The 15,661-nt window shown below is 39.1% G+C and overlaps 1 pseudogene; it reads right to left on the reverse strand.

Moving 5' to 3' along the window:
- Window positions 1–1,458: 1,458 nt before the first annotated feature.
- LOC129536467 (olfactory receptor 6C2-like) lies at window positions 1,459–2,399 on the reverse strand (annotated as a pseudogene).
- Between the last annotated feature and the right edge of the window lie 13,262 nt (window positions 2,400–15,661).

Below are 15,661 nucleotides of genomic sequence, written 5' to 3' on the forward strand. Positions count from 1 at the left end.
TCACGTCTGTACATGACTACTGGAAAAACCATAACACTGACTATATGGACCTTTGTAGGTAAAGTAATGTCTCTGCTTTTTAATATGCTGTCTAGGTTTGTCATTGTTTTTCTTCCAAGGAGCATGTGTCTTTTAATTCCATGGCTGTAGTCACTGCTTGCAGTTATTTTTGGAGCACAAGGAAATAAAATCCATCACTGTTTCCTTTCTTTCCCCATTTACTTGCCATGAAGTGGTAGGACTGGTTGCCATGAACTTAGTTTTTAGAATGTTGAATTTTAAACCATCTTTTCACTCTTCTCTTTCATCCTCATCAAGAGACTCTTTATATCTTTAGTTCCTCTTTGCTTTCTGCCATAAAGGTGGTGTCATCTGCATATCTGAGGTTATTGATATTTCTCTTGGCAGTCTTGATTCCATCCTGTGAGTCATCCAGCCTGGCATTTTGCATGATGTACACTGCATAGAAGTTAAATAAGCAGGGTGATAATATATAGCTAGATATACTCTTTTCCCAATTTGAACCACATGGATGGTTTTATTATCTCAGCAGATCTCAGATCACTGTCACCTGGGTGATAAGTTAATGTAGAGGCTGTGCTCTTCATTTTAGAGATAATCCAATGAATCTAAACCTATATATTTGGGCTTTAAAGTCTCTTTTTCAAAGTCGATGTGGATCTCCAGGGATCTAAACTCATGTTTTTTCCTCTCCAGGGTTAAAATTCATTCGTTTTTTTGCTCAAAATAATTAATCATTATCTTGAATATTTAATTCCTGCTTGAGGAGAGTAACTGTAGTGATCTAAACACTTTTTGGATATTTGCATTGAAAAAACAATGGATACTATTACTCCATTATTTCCCTATGAGTTCAAGAATTTAATATTTCCACATAAGATTTAATAGTTTTTTTATTGATCAAAGCCAGGTTAGAGTTTAGGTAAGGACCTTTTCAGGTTTCCCAAGTGGCTAGTTGTAATTAACCCACCTGCTAATGCAGGTAGACAAAGAGACATGGGTTTGATTCCTGGGTCAGGAGGTCCCCTAGAGGTGGGCATGGCAACCCACTCCAGTATTTTTGACTGGAGAATCCCATGAACAAAGGAGTCTGGTGGAATACAGTCCATAGGTCACAAAGAAGCAGACATGACTGAAGTGACTTAGCAAACACACACAAGGACTTTTTCATGGAAATTTAATTTCATATTCTCTTGATATGAGATATAATGTAGGAGAAAATTTATTTTCAACAATAATTGACATGACTCAATTTGTTTATTTCAATAAGCATTGAAATTATGATTTGGGGGCTGAAATTCCATAATAACAGTGATATAAGCCTGTTAATATGAACAGACAATAGACTAGGGTACAACAGTTAACAAATGAAAATTGTGGCCTTCAGGCCAACTATTCTTTTTAAATTTATATTTTACACTTAGTTTCAACATATCTTTACTTTCCTGAGATCAGTGAAATTCTTTTGATTAAGTCTGTAAAAGCTTGTTTCACTTGTTTGTTCCTCAGGCTATAAATAAATGGGTTTAACATGGGGGCAACTGAAGTTGTAAGCACTAACACACACTTATTAATTGCCATTTCATCTTTTGCTGAGGATTTGATACAGATGAAAATACAACTGCCATAGGTGATAGAAACCACAATCAAATGAGAAGAGAGGGTAGAAAAGGCCTTCAGTTTTTGCTGGGAGGAAGGGAACTTTAGGATGGCATTGATGATGTATATGTAGGACATAACGACACACAGAAATGTCACGATGTTAATCAACACAGCAAGGGTAACAACCATCTGTTCTGTGAACCATGTGTCTGAACAAGAGATCTTCAGCACAGCAGAAGCATCGCAGAGAAAATGATCAATGACATTAAATCACAGAATTCCAGATTTAAGCCCAGGCAGAGTGGTGGAAATATGACCAGCCAACCTGCTATCCAACAACAGATAACAAGCCAAACACAGACTCTACTGTTCATGATGGTTGCATAATGTAAAGGTTTGCAGATGGCCACAAAGCAGTCATAATACATGATGGCCATGAGAAAAAATTCTGTTGCTCCAAAAAGGAAGAAAGAAAATAGCTGACTAACACAAGCATTGTAGGAAATAGTCTTGTCCCCAGTTGATAAGCTGTGTAAGAATCTGGGAATGCACACCATGGTGAATAAAGTTTCTAAAAAGGAGAAGTGTTTGAGGAAAAAGTACATGGCAGTTTTAAGGTGAGAATCTATTAAAGTAAGTATCATCATGGTCAGGTTCCCAGTGACACTCAGTAAGTAGGAGACAACCAGAAATATAAAAATCAGAACCTGCATTGGAGGGTCATCTGTCAGTCCCAGGAGTATGAATATAGATAATGATGTATGGTTTCTCATCATTGACTTGTACCTCTCAAACTCCTCACAAAGTCAAGTGACACTGAACTGAAAAAACTTGTACGAAATTATGAGGCTATGGCCATTGGGTAAAAAAAATCCAATCAATGCAATGAATAGTCATTTTCTTCTTTAACTTGATAATGACCATTCAAAACTGTGGTGTTCTCAGCTCTTTTGCTGTACATATAGAAATCCTCAAGATCATATTTTTCTGAAATAAGTTTGCTACAGTCCATACTTTTATACGCCATTCATGCACTCAGATCCCTATTTTTCAGTTCATCTAAACTCTGCCCTATATTCTCTGAAATGTATTTGTCTATAGAATTAGAAAGCATTGTCTATGTGATACAATTTTGTGGGTATTATAATGCTCTTTTGTCCTAATAATTCTTCATTATTCCCAAATTTGAAAGAACTCACGAGCTGTTTGAGGTGTGGCTTCCTGTTAAATGTAAATAAATGAGTTTGACATTTACACAGAGCATATAGGCCACACATGCAGTATTCCAATGTTTGTTGATACGGCAATGACTAAAACGCTATCTCATTTTATTTTACTTAGGTGTGAGAATCGTCATCCAAATAACATCATTACTTACCAGTTTTCTTATTTATCTTAAAGCTTCTAATCAGTACCCGACTTTTTTTCCATTTTCACTCTGATAGAACAGTGTTCGATTAAAACTACATAAACAGCCACCTGCAGTATAGAGAAATTATTATAAGCAGAAAATAAAGAAGACCTGAAGAGTTTAACCTCAATTGTTTGTGCTTCCAAGGTCACAAAAGACAAGGGGATACAGTATGTGACACAGGTTGGTGAAGACCAAGGACACAAGACCATTTCTTTACAAACAGTAACTTGAATTGCATCCTGCAACATAAAAATGTCATTAGTGCAAAAACTAGGCAAATCCAAGTAAACTCTTTATTTAATTTTAATTTATTTTATTATTATTATTTCTTTTCCAGCTATTCTTTTGCTCCTCTGTGACCATCCAAGGGCTTACCTCAGAGAGAGAGAGAGAGAGAGAGAGAGTGATTGAGGTTGGCTGCACTTAGCATGCTCCGTCTGAGGTGTCTGGCTAGCGAGTCAGGAGCCAGTGTGCGACTCGGGGTCAGCAGGGGGAGCCAAGAGAGCGCGAGGGACCTGCTGTGGCGGTGGTGACACCATGCTTCCCTGTCCCCTGACCTGCCCACGACCTGAATCCGTCCTGTCCTTAAATCTCTATTTTAGTTATTAGTATTTGTATACAGTGCTTATTCCTTAGTGTTAATAATTCCATTGTGATTATTAGGAATTTACATTTTGGGGAGAGCTGGTTGAAGGTTATTTGGGTACAGTTCACTATTTTTTCTATACTTATATGAGTACAAAATTATATTATAATTAAAAGTTTACCAAATTTTAGAAATAAAAAAGAAAGAAAACCAAAACGGTAAACAGCAGTTGCTGAGCACTTTACGTCTGGCAGTACGCTGGGGCAAATGTTCACATGAATTATTTGTGTGGTATACATGTCTTCTCCAGTCCCTTCTGCTTCTTCAGCTGTATTTTTGTAGTGATATCCATTTTATCAGATCTATGTGTACATAGTATATCATTTGAAATTAACATTGGCTTTTACATTTAGGGTTTAATATTAATCAGCAATACCTGAATTGCGTGGATTCTGTGTATACCTAAAAGCCAAAAGCTAATAGTGCATGCAGTTTTTGACCCACTGATAGTACACTCATGTGATGAAGATATCCATGTTTAGAAAGGAATGTTACCAGTGGAACAGCTCTTCAGAGTGCTCCACCAGCTTGGGGCATTCACTTTCCACAAACTGAAACGGAATCTCTGCTAGTTTGAGAGGAGTCTGTTTCCTGATACAACTCTGCTCATTACCAGTTTCCCACTCCTGTTTTTCCCTTCACTAGCCTGATACTTGTAGGTTTATCAAGTTTCAGCTTAATGTCAGTTGCTATGAATCACTTTCTTGAAACTTATCTTGTAAGTTCTTGTCTTCTATTTTTTGTCCCTCTAGCCCACTATGCTTATCTCTTTCTTACCAGTAAATATGTGGATGTAATGTTTGAAACTGGGTAATGTTGGAAAAGACTCTTGAGAGTCCCTTGGACTGCAAGGAGATCCAACCAGTCCATTCTAAAGAAGATCAGTCCTGGTTGTTCACTGGAAGGACTGATGCTAAAGCTGAAACTGCAATACTTTGGCCACCTCATGCAACAAGTTGACTCACTGGATAAGACTCTGATGCTGGGAGGGATTGGGGACAGGAGGAGAAGGGGACGACAGAGAACGAGATGGCTGGATGGCATCACCGACTCAATGGACGTGAGTTTGAGTGAACTCTGGGAGTTGGTGATGGACAGGGAGGCCTGGCATGCTGTGATTCATGGGGTCGCAGAGTCGGACACGACTGAGCGACTGAACTGAATTAAACTGAATGTCTTGTTTACTGAGATACCACAGCAGCTAGCCCTATTCAGAGTTTATAAAGAGCTCAATAAATATGTTTATTATAAAATTTATGAATTATATACGTACTCTTCTGATCCAGAAGAATATAGTTTTCTCATGCAGTGAAATTTTCATTCCCATTTATGGTACATTCTTTAATGAAAGTATGTAATCGTGCATGGGGGTCAATTAGATTTCTTTGAGTTTTAACCTTTTTGAGGTATAAATGATATAAAAAATGCCCACTCTTAATATATATGTCATATATAATCTCCTTGTCCATTTTCCTTCACTTTAAAAAAGAGGGTTTTTAAATATTAAAATCATTCTTCTCTTCCTGGCAGTACAAAAAAATGCTACCAGTCATATTTAGTTTTAGACCAAAAAAAAGTCATTACAATTCTTTTTCTTTGACCAAATGTATTATATACTTGGTCTTCTCTCTCATTACTTACATAGCAGCTAAGTCAAATATTCCTTATCCTTCAGTCATTGTCAGGATACTTCATCACTTTCTTCCATTGCTGAATCAAAAGGCATTTGCCCTTAGAGGCTTCACTTAAATGGATATTTGGAGTTTCACTTGGTTACTATAAAATATTCCGTTCCTAATCTTTGTGAAAGGCAGATATCAGCTCCCACTTGGTACCTAGTCCCACTGTTTAGCCTAAAGTGCATACAGAAAAACAGAATAAGGGAAGTAAAGGGAATGTTTTGCCTAAAAGTTAGCCTTTCCACCTCAGTTCAGTTCAGTTCAGTTCAGTCGCTCAGTTGTGTCCGACTCTCCGCGACCCCATGAATCACAGCACGCCAGGCCTCCCTGTCCAACTCCCGGAGTTCACTCAAACTCATATCCACAGAGTCAGCGATGCCATCCAGCCATCTCATTCTCGGTCGTCCCCTTCTCCTCCCACCCCCAACCTTTCCCAGCATCAGAGTCTTTTCCAGTGAGTCAACTCGTCGCATGAGGTGGCCAAAGTATTGCAGTTTCAGCTTTAGCATCAGTCCTTCCAATGAACACCCAGGATCGATCTCCCTTAGAATGGACTGGTTGGATCTCCTTGCGGTACAAGGGACTCTCAAGAGTCTTCTCCAGCACCACAGTTCAAAAGCATCAATTCTTCAGTGATCAGCTTTCTTCACAGTCCAACTCTCACACCCATACATAACCACGGGAAAAACCATAGCCTTGACTAGACGGACCTTGGTTGGCAAAGTAATGTCTCTGCTTTTTAATATACAATCTAGGTTGGGCATAACTTTCTTTCCAAGGAGCAAGCATCTCTTAATTTCATGGCTGCAATCAGCATCTGCAGTGATTTTGGAGCCCCCCAAAATAAAGTCTGACACTGTTTCCACTGTTTTTCCATCTATTTCCCATGAAGTGATGGGACCAGATGCCATGATCTTAGTTTTCTGAATGTTGACCTTGAAGCCAACGTTTTCACTCTCCTCTTTCACTTTCATCAAGAGGCTTTTGAGTTCCTCTTCACTTTCTGCCATTAGGGTGGTGTCATCTGCATATCTGAGGTTATTGATATTTCTCCTAGCAATCTTAATTCCAGCTTGTGCTTCTTCCAGCCCAGCGTTCCTCATGATGTACTCTGCATATAAGTTAAATAAGCAAGGTGACAATATACAGCCTTGACATACTCCTTTTCCTATTTGGAACCAGTCTGTTGTTCCATGTACAGTTCTGACTGTTGCTTCCTGACCTGCATACAGGTTTCTCAAGAGGCAGGTCAGGTGGTCTGGGATTCCCATCTCTTTCAGTATTTTCCACAGTTTATTGTGATCCACACAGTCAAAGGCTTTGGCATAGTCAATGAAGCAGAAATAGATGCTCTTCTGGAACTCTCTTGCTTTCTCCATGATCCAGCAGATGTTGGCAATTTGATCTCTGGTGCCTCTGCCTTTTCTAAAACCTACTTGAACATCTGGGAGTTCACGGTTCACATATTGCTGAAGCCTGGCTTGGAGAATTTTGAGTATGACTTTACTAGCGTGTGAGATGAGTGCAACTGTGTGGTAGTTTGAGCATTCTTTGGCATTCCCTTTCTTTGGGATTGGAATGAAGACTGACTTTTTCCAGTCCTGTGGCCATTGCTGAGTTTTCCAAATTTGCTGGCATATTGAGTGCAGCACTTTCACAGCATCATCTTTCAAGATTTGAAACAGCTCAACTGGAATTCCATCACCTCCACTAGCTTTGTTCGTAGTGATGCTTTCTAAGGCCCACTTGACTTCACATTCCAAGATGTCTGGCTCTAGGTCAGTGATCACGTTATCGTGACTATCTTGGTCGTGAAGATCTTTTTTGTAGTTCTTCTGTGTATTCTTGCCACCTCTTCTTAATATCTTCTGCTTCTGTTAGGTCCATACCATTTCTGTCCTTTATCGGGCCCATCTTTGCATGAACTGTTCCCTTGGAATCTCTAATTTTCTTGAAGAGATCTCTTGTTTTTCCTATTCTGTTGTTTTCCTCTATTTCTTTGCATTGATCACTGAGGAAGTCTTTCTTATCTCTCCTTGCTATTCTTTGGAACTCTGCATTCAGATGCTTATATCTTTGCTTTTCTCCTTTGCTTTTCGCCTCAATACCAGGTTAAAGATCACACAGGGACAGCACAGAGTTTCCAGTGGTGGGACAGGAATGAATTGTCTCTGTAGCCCAGGCACCTCCCCTCAGTCTTGTCAGAATGACTCCAGGTATCTGACTCTCCCAAGCACCTCAGGAAGCCTGTGTGTCCTGAGGAAAGAGACTAATCTTTTTTGTCCAAAAATGCTACTTTTTTCTTCAGTCATTCATATTTCTATTCAGTCATTCATTCACGTCGTATTAACAACACTCATGATATAAAGATGTTAAAATTGAGTTTTCATTAAAATGTGAAAGACTCTTAGAGGATGGGGTCATTGAGTTATAAAGCATAAGCAAATAAGTCACTCAATAGAGATATAGGTCACCTACTTTATACACAATTTTTATTTCAAATGAGGATGAAGTTATGGCAGAGAACACATGGGAGTGTCCCTCTAATATCCACTACATTTAGATGACCTTCATCATATTGATACATGAAAGCAGCTAATCAATGACTGTCCTGTACTTGCCACTCATACTGTGAAGCCACACTTCATAAGTGGTTGTTGAAACCTTTCATATAATTTTAAAGTGACAAATCGTATCAGTTATGTTGGTATACATACATTGCTCAGAAGAAAGCATCATTCTAGAGTTTAGAAAATGGACAGAAAAATTAAAGAAAAAGACTTCTCTGATAGTTGTAACTTCAGATGTTTGCTGAACCCCAAAGTTGCAAAGAGTGAAAAAAGTCCTCCAGGAAGGTCTTTTAATGGAGAGAGGAAGGTGGACTCTGACCATTCTTAGGAGCACATAATCAAACTCATAGCGGTCTCTGCAGTTGGAAAGTTTCGCAAAGTTATCGTCCACCCACACAAGATGAAGATTTTCTCAAGAGACAGCCTGTCTCCCCCTGAGCCCAGGGAGTCTTTACCCTGGAGCTACAGAGATAGCAGTTGTTTAAATGGTTAGGAAAGAATCTCTTTCTATTGTTGGGAAAATAGATATTCTACTGTTTCTGGTAGAGGACATATTTCTACTCTGAGAGAATTTCCCTTAAAAAATATTGAGCAAATTTTCAATTACGTGGAACAAACAAACATGTCTTTGGTGGATTTATCTTATCATTATCAATGAATCTCTGGTGTAGTAGACTTTGGGGATAGAGCAGGGGAAAATGTCCTCAGAGAGGCAGGTATAAGTAACATTAGCATCAGAAGCAGTGCAGGCATGCAATAATAAGTATCAGATTACAAGACAAAAGGCAACCATCTGTTATTTTATTTCAACAATATGTTAGGCATTTGTAATATGATACAGACAATTTTTTCCAATTTATTAATCATATAAAGCTGTAATTAATGTTTAGTGTCAGTATAAATATTCAGATAATAATAGAGAAAAATATTTTATCAAAAGAAAAGGCAAAGTGATAACTTACATTGATTGCTTTCAGAAATACTTCCCAGATATTTATATTTCTTTTGTTTTTGTATCACACAGGGCTTTTTGAAAATTGAAGTAGAGTTGATTTACAACGCTGTGTTTATTTCTGCTTTATAGCAAAGTATTTCAGTTATACATACACATATATTATTTTTTATATTCTTTCCACTGTGGTTTTTCACAGGAGATTGAATATAGTTTCTTTAATACAGAGGGATAATGTTATTTATACATTCTATTTATACTTGTTCGCTCCTGCTAACCCCAAATATCAACTCCATTCCTCTCAATGCCCCTCCCAGCAACCATAAGTCTGTTCTCTATGTATGTGAGTCTGTTTCTGATTTATAGATCACTACGAACAAAGCTAGTGGAGGTGATGGAATCCGAGTTGAGCTATTTCAAATCTTGAAAGATGATGCTGTGAAAGTGCTGCACTCAATATACCAGCAAATTTGGAAAACTCAGCAGTGGCCACAGGACTGGAAAAGGTCAGTCTTCATTCCAATCCCAAAGAAAGGCCATGCCAAAGAATGCTCAAACTACCACACAATTGCACTCATCTCACACGCTAGTAAAATCATGCTCAAAATTCTCCAAGCCAGGCTTCGGCAATACATGAACCGTGAACTTCCAGATGTTCAAGCAGGTTTTAGAAAAGGCAGAGGCACCAGAGATCAAATTGCCAACATCTGCTGGATCATGGAGAAAGCAAGAGAGTTCCAGAAAAACATCTACTTCTGCTTCATTAACTATGTCAAAGCCTGTGACTGTGTGGATCACAATAAACTGTGGAAAATTCTGAAAGAGATGGGAATCCCAGACCACCTGACCTGCCTCTTGAGAAACCTGTATGCAGGTCAGGAAGCAACAGTCAGAACTGTACATGGAACAGACTGGTTCCAAATAGGTAAAGGAGTATGTCAAGGTTGTATATTGTCACCTTGCTTATTTAACATATATGCAGAGTACCTCATGAGGAACGCTGGGCTGGAAGAAGCACAAGCTGGAATCAAAATTGCCGGGAGAAATATCAATAACCTCAGATATGCAGATGACACCACCCTAATGGCAGAAAGTGAAGAGGAACTCGAAAGCCTCTTGATGAAAGTGAAAGAGGAGAGTGAAAAAGTTGGCTTCAAGGTCAACATTCAGAAAACTAAGATCATGGCATCTGGTCCCATCATTCATGGGAAATAGATGGAAAAACAGTGGAAACAGTGTCAGACTTTATTTTGGGGGGCTCCAAAATCACTGCAGATGCTGATTGCAGCCATGAAATTAAAAGATGCTTACTCCTTGGAAGGAAAGTTATGCCCAACCTAGATTGTATATTAAAAAACAGAGACATTACTTTGCCAACCAAGGTCCGTCTAGTCAAGGCTATGGTTTTTCCCGTGGTCATGTATGGGTGTGAGAGTTGGACTGTGAAGAAAGCTGATCACCGAAGAATTGATGCTTTTGAACTGTGGTGCTGGAGAAGACTCTTGAGAGTCCCTTGGACTGCAAGGAGATCCAACCAGTCCATTCTAAACGAGATCAATCCTGAGTGTTCATTGGAAGGACTGATGCTAAAGCTGAAACTCCAATACTTTGGCCACCTCATGCAACGAGTTGACTCACTGGAAAAGTCTCTGATGCTGGGAGCGATTGGTGGCGGGAGGAGACGGGGACGACAGAGAATGAGATGGCTGGATGGCATCACCGACTCGATGGACATGAGTTTGAGTGAACTCCGGGAGTTGGTGATGGACAGGGAGGCCTGGCGTGCTGTGATTCATGGGGTCACGGAGAGTCAGACATGACTGAGTGACCGAAATGAACTGAACTGAACTGAACTGATATTTGTGTCATATTTTAGATTTCCCATGTAAGTAATATCATATGTATTGACTTTCCTTTTCTGCTTTACTTACTCTGATAATCTCCAGTTGCATCCATTTTGCTGCAAATGAAATTATTCATTTTTTAGGGCTAATATTCCTTTCTATATATATATATAAACCATATCTTCATCCATTCATTTGTTGGTGGACATTTAGGTTGTATCTCATGGCCTTTTTATATCTATATTTATGATCTTATTTTATCTCATTAAAATTAATAAATATTTTTGAATTTAGGTTTACATATACTTTATATTCATAATTATATATTTTAATTTTTAGTTTGCTTTATTTTGTTATTTTGTCACTAATTTGTGTCCGATTCTTTGTGACCCCATGAATTGCAGCACATCAGGGTTCCATGTCCTTTGCTAAGTTGCAGAGTTTGATCAAACTCATGTCCATTGAGTCAAAGATGCCATCCAACCATCTCGTCCTCTGTTGCCCCCTTCACTTCTGGCCCTCAATCTTTCTAAATATCAAAGTCTTTTCCAATAAGTTGACTCTTCAATTCTGGTGGCCAAAGCATTGCAGTTTCAGCTTCAGCATCAGTCCTTTCAATGAATATTCAAGGTTGAGTTCCTTTAGGATTGACTGGTTTGATCTCCTCGCTGTCCAAGGGGCTCTCAAGAGTCTTCTCCAGTGCCACAATTAGAAACCATCAATTCTTTGGTGCTCAGCCTTCATTATGGTCCAACTCTTACATCTATACATGACTACTGGATAAACAATAGCTTTGCCTGTACTTTGTCGGCAAGTAATGTCTCTGCTTTTTAATATGCTGTCTAGGTTGGTCATAGCTTTTCTTCCAAGGAGCAAGCATCTTTTAATTTCATGGCTGCAGTCACTTTCTGCAGTGATTTTGGAGCCCAGGAAAATAAAATCTGGCACTGTTTCCATTTTTTCTCAATCTATTTGCCCTAAGGTGATTGGATTGGGTGCCATGATCTTTTTTATCTGAATGTTGAATTTTAAGCCAGATATGTCACTCTCCTCTTTCACCTTCATCAAGAGGCTCTTTAGCTCCTCTTCAATTTCTGTCATAAGGGTGGTGTCATCTGCATATCTGATGTCATTGATATTTCTCCCGGCAATCTTGATTCCAGCTTGTGCTTTATCCAACCAGGCATTTCTCATGATGAACTTTGCATATAAGTTAAATAAGCAGGGTGACAATATACAGCCTTGACATACTCCTTTCTCAGTCCGAAACCAGTCTGTTCCATGTTCGGTTCTAACTGTTGCTTCTTGACCTGCATACAGGTTTTTCAGGAGGCAGGTAATATGGCTTGGTATTCCCATCTCTTTCAGAATTTTCCACAGTTTGTTGTGATCCACACAGTCAAAGGCTTTGGCATAGTCAATAACGCAGAAATAGATGTTTCTCTGGAATTCTCTTGCTTTTTCTATGATCCAATGGATATTGATCTCTGGCTCCTCTGCTTTTTCTAAATCCAGCTTGAACATATAAAGTTCTCGCATCATGTACTGTTGAAGTCTGGCTTGGAGAATTTTGAGCATTACTTTGCTAGCATGTGAGATGAGTACAATTGTTCAGTAGTTTGAACATTCTTTGGTATTGCCCTCGTTTGGGATTGGAATGAAAACTGACCTTTTCCAGTGCTGTGGCCACTGCTGAGTTTTCCTAATTTGCTGGCATATTGAGTGCAGCACTTTCACAGCATCTTCTTTTAGGATTTGAAATAGCTCAACTGGAATTCCATCACCTCCACTAGCTTTGCTCTTAGTCATGCTTCTAAGGCCCACTTGACTTCACATTCCAGGATGTCTGGCTGTAGGTGAGTGACCACACCATCATGATTATCTGGGTCATGAAGATCTTTTTTGTATAGTTTTTCTGTGTATTTATGCCTCTTCTGGAAAAGACTCTGATTCTGGGAAAGGTTGGGGGCGGGAGAAGAAGGGGACGACCGAGAATGAGATGGCTGGATGGCATCACCGACTCTGCGGACATGAGTTTGAGTGAACTCTGGGAGTTGGTGATGGACAGGGAGGCCTGGCGTGCTGTGATTCATGGGGTCGCGGAGAGTCGGACACGACTGAGTGACTGAACTGAACTGAACTGAATGCCTCTTGTTAATATCTTCTGCTTCTGTTAGGTCCATACAATTTTTATCCTTTATTGTGCCCATCTTTGCATGAAATGTTCCCTTGGTGTCTCCAATTTTCTTGAAGAGATCCTAATCTATTTCCCATTCTATTGTTTTCCTCTATTTGCATTAATCACTTAAGAGGGCTTTCTTATCTCTCCTTGCTATTCTTTGGAACTCTGTATTCTGATAGGTATAGATTTCCTTTTCTCCTTTGTCTTAGTTTCTCTTTTTTCTCAGCTACTTGTAAGGCCTCCTCAGACAATCATTTTACCCTTTTGCATTTCTTTTTCTTTGCTGAACAGAGGGAAAACCTTACAATAGTCCTGATGATATAAATGTAGGAAAGAACTACACATATGACGGTGATGATGAAGGTCAACACAGCACACAGAGCAGCCATATATTCTATCAGCCATGTGTCTGACTTGTCCCCAATTGATATGCTATATATGAATCTGGGAATAGAAGTAGTTGTGAATGAAATGTCTCAGAAGGAGAAATATTTGTAGGAAAAGATACACAGGTGTTTTAATGTGGGAATCAGTCAGAGTGAGGGTGATGATGCTTACTTTCCAATACACTCAACATGTAGGACAGAAATAGAAAAATGAAAAGCAAAATTTTCAGTCTAATGTCCTCTATCAACCCCACAAAGATGAAGGTGGCTAGTGTGGTTAGGCGTTTGATCCTTAATTGTGGTCTCCTGTCCAGTCTGCTTGAAACAATAAAAAAGACTTTGCATGAGGAACTCTAGAGTTCTGGCTGGTTTTTAACGTCATGAGAAGTAAATCTGAAAGTGACGCCTATACAACTGTTTAGCAGAGAAGTAAACGCATAGCACATGGCAGTGTCTTACCACCTCTTTGTGTCTCAGTTCAGTTCAGTCACTCAGTTGTGTCCAACTCTTTGCGACCCCATGAATCACAGCACGCCAGGCCTCCCTGTCCATCACCAACTCCCGGAGTTCACTCAAACTCATGTCCATCGAGTCGGTGATGCCATCCAGCCATCTCATTCTCTGTCGTCCCCGTCTCCTCCCTCCACCAATCTTTCCCAGCATCAGAGTCTTTTCCAGTGAGTCAACTCGTCGCATGAGGTGGCCAAAGTATTGCAGTTTCAGCTTTAGCATCAGTCCTTCCAATGAACACCCAGGATTGATCTCCTTTAGAATGGACTGGTTGGATCTCCTTGCAGTCCAAGGGACTCTCAGGAGTCTTCTCCAGCACCACAGTTCAAAAGCATCAATTCTTCGGCGATCAGCTTTCTTCACAGTCCAACTCTCACACCCATACATGACCGCGGGAAAAACCATAGCCTTGACTAGATGGACCTTGGTTGGCTTTGTGTCTCACAAACTATTTATTTTTTAATCCTGTTATTTCATGCTTCTCCTTCTAATGAACTTACAATTTAACTGTAATTAATGTCAGTTCAGTATATCTTCTTAAAAATAATGAAATAAAAACAACAACTTTCTTTGAATAAGCTGCTTTGGGGTCAAGAAGTCTGCCTTCCCCAATTTCCTGTCTCCAGACATGCTTCTAACAGATAGATAATCCCACCGAAAAAAGAAAAAAACAAACAACAACAACAACAACAACAAAGCACTTACAATGGTCTTAAGAAATTCCTAACATTAAATTTTATATGTGTGCTAGCTATTATACTCCAATGAATTCTTATTACAAAGTCTATCCTATTTCAGTTAATCCAGTCCAGCTTCTTGGAGGTGTGTTAAAGACATTTTTCATGGATATATTTTCTAAAAGATTCATTTAAATGTGTCACAATCTAAAAATTTTGAGGTTTGCCTCATTGAAAATTTATCTCAAATGCATGTATGTAATCTTTGCAATATTTACCATTGTCTGTATTTTCCTGCTACTATTAGAATACATTTCATATGTTTATCCCAGGTATTTTCTATATTTCCTAGGTTATCCTTATTCTATTAAAATTTCTCCCCAACTTACAAGCCAAATTTAGAAATTGTGTCATTGAATGGATTACTTTGTTTTCAGTTCCTTAGACAGTGAAAACCCTAATGCCTTCTAACAAGATCCTACAGTTTAATAATCTCTAGATGTCGAGGGCTTTTTCTCTCTTTTCTCATTGAAGGGTTCTCAGTAAGAGCAGTTTATTTGGTATTAAGACTCTAAGGAAATGGCAACCCACTCCAGTATTCTTGCCTGGAGAAACCCATGGACAGAGAAGCCTGGTGGGCTACAGTCCACAGGGTCGCAAAGAGTCGGACACGACTGAGCAACTACACACACACACACACACACACACACACAAGACTCTAAACAGAATACTATTTCTTTCTAAATACATTTGACAATGACACATTTCCACTCCCTGTTAGTATTTTGTAGTAATATGTTTGTTCTGTTTCAAAAATTTTTTCAGAAAAGTAAGAAAATGTTGGGCTTCCTAGGTGGCACAAGTAGAAAAGAACTTGTCTGCCAAATGCAGGAGGCATAAGAGGTGCAGGTTCAATCCTTGAATCAGGAAGATCCCTTGGAGGAGGGCATGGCAACCTACTCCAGTATTCTTGCCTGGAGAATCCCATGGATAGAGGAGTTTGGCAAGCTACAGTTTATAGAGTCGCAAAGAGTCAGACACAACTGAAGCAAATTAGCACACAGATGGATACAAGGAGATGTTAGGAATTTATTTATAGACCTGAAGAACCATATCCTGGATTTTTAAAATGCTTTTGGTCAAACTTCTTTCAGCTTGAAATACACTAAATCACATTT

The sequence above is a fragment of the Moschus berezovskii genome, chromosome 6 (genome assembly GCF_049115385.1).
Source record: "Moschus berezovskii isolate FMDL1 chromosome 6, NW_MosBer_1.0, whole genome shotgun sequence".
Taxonomy (NCBI): Eukaryota; Metazoa; Chordata; class Mammalia; order Artiodactyla; family Moschidae; genus Moschus; species Moschus berezovskii.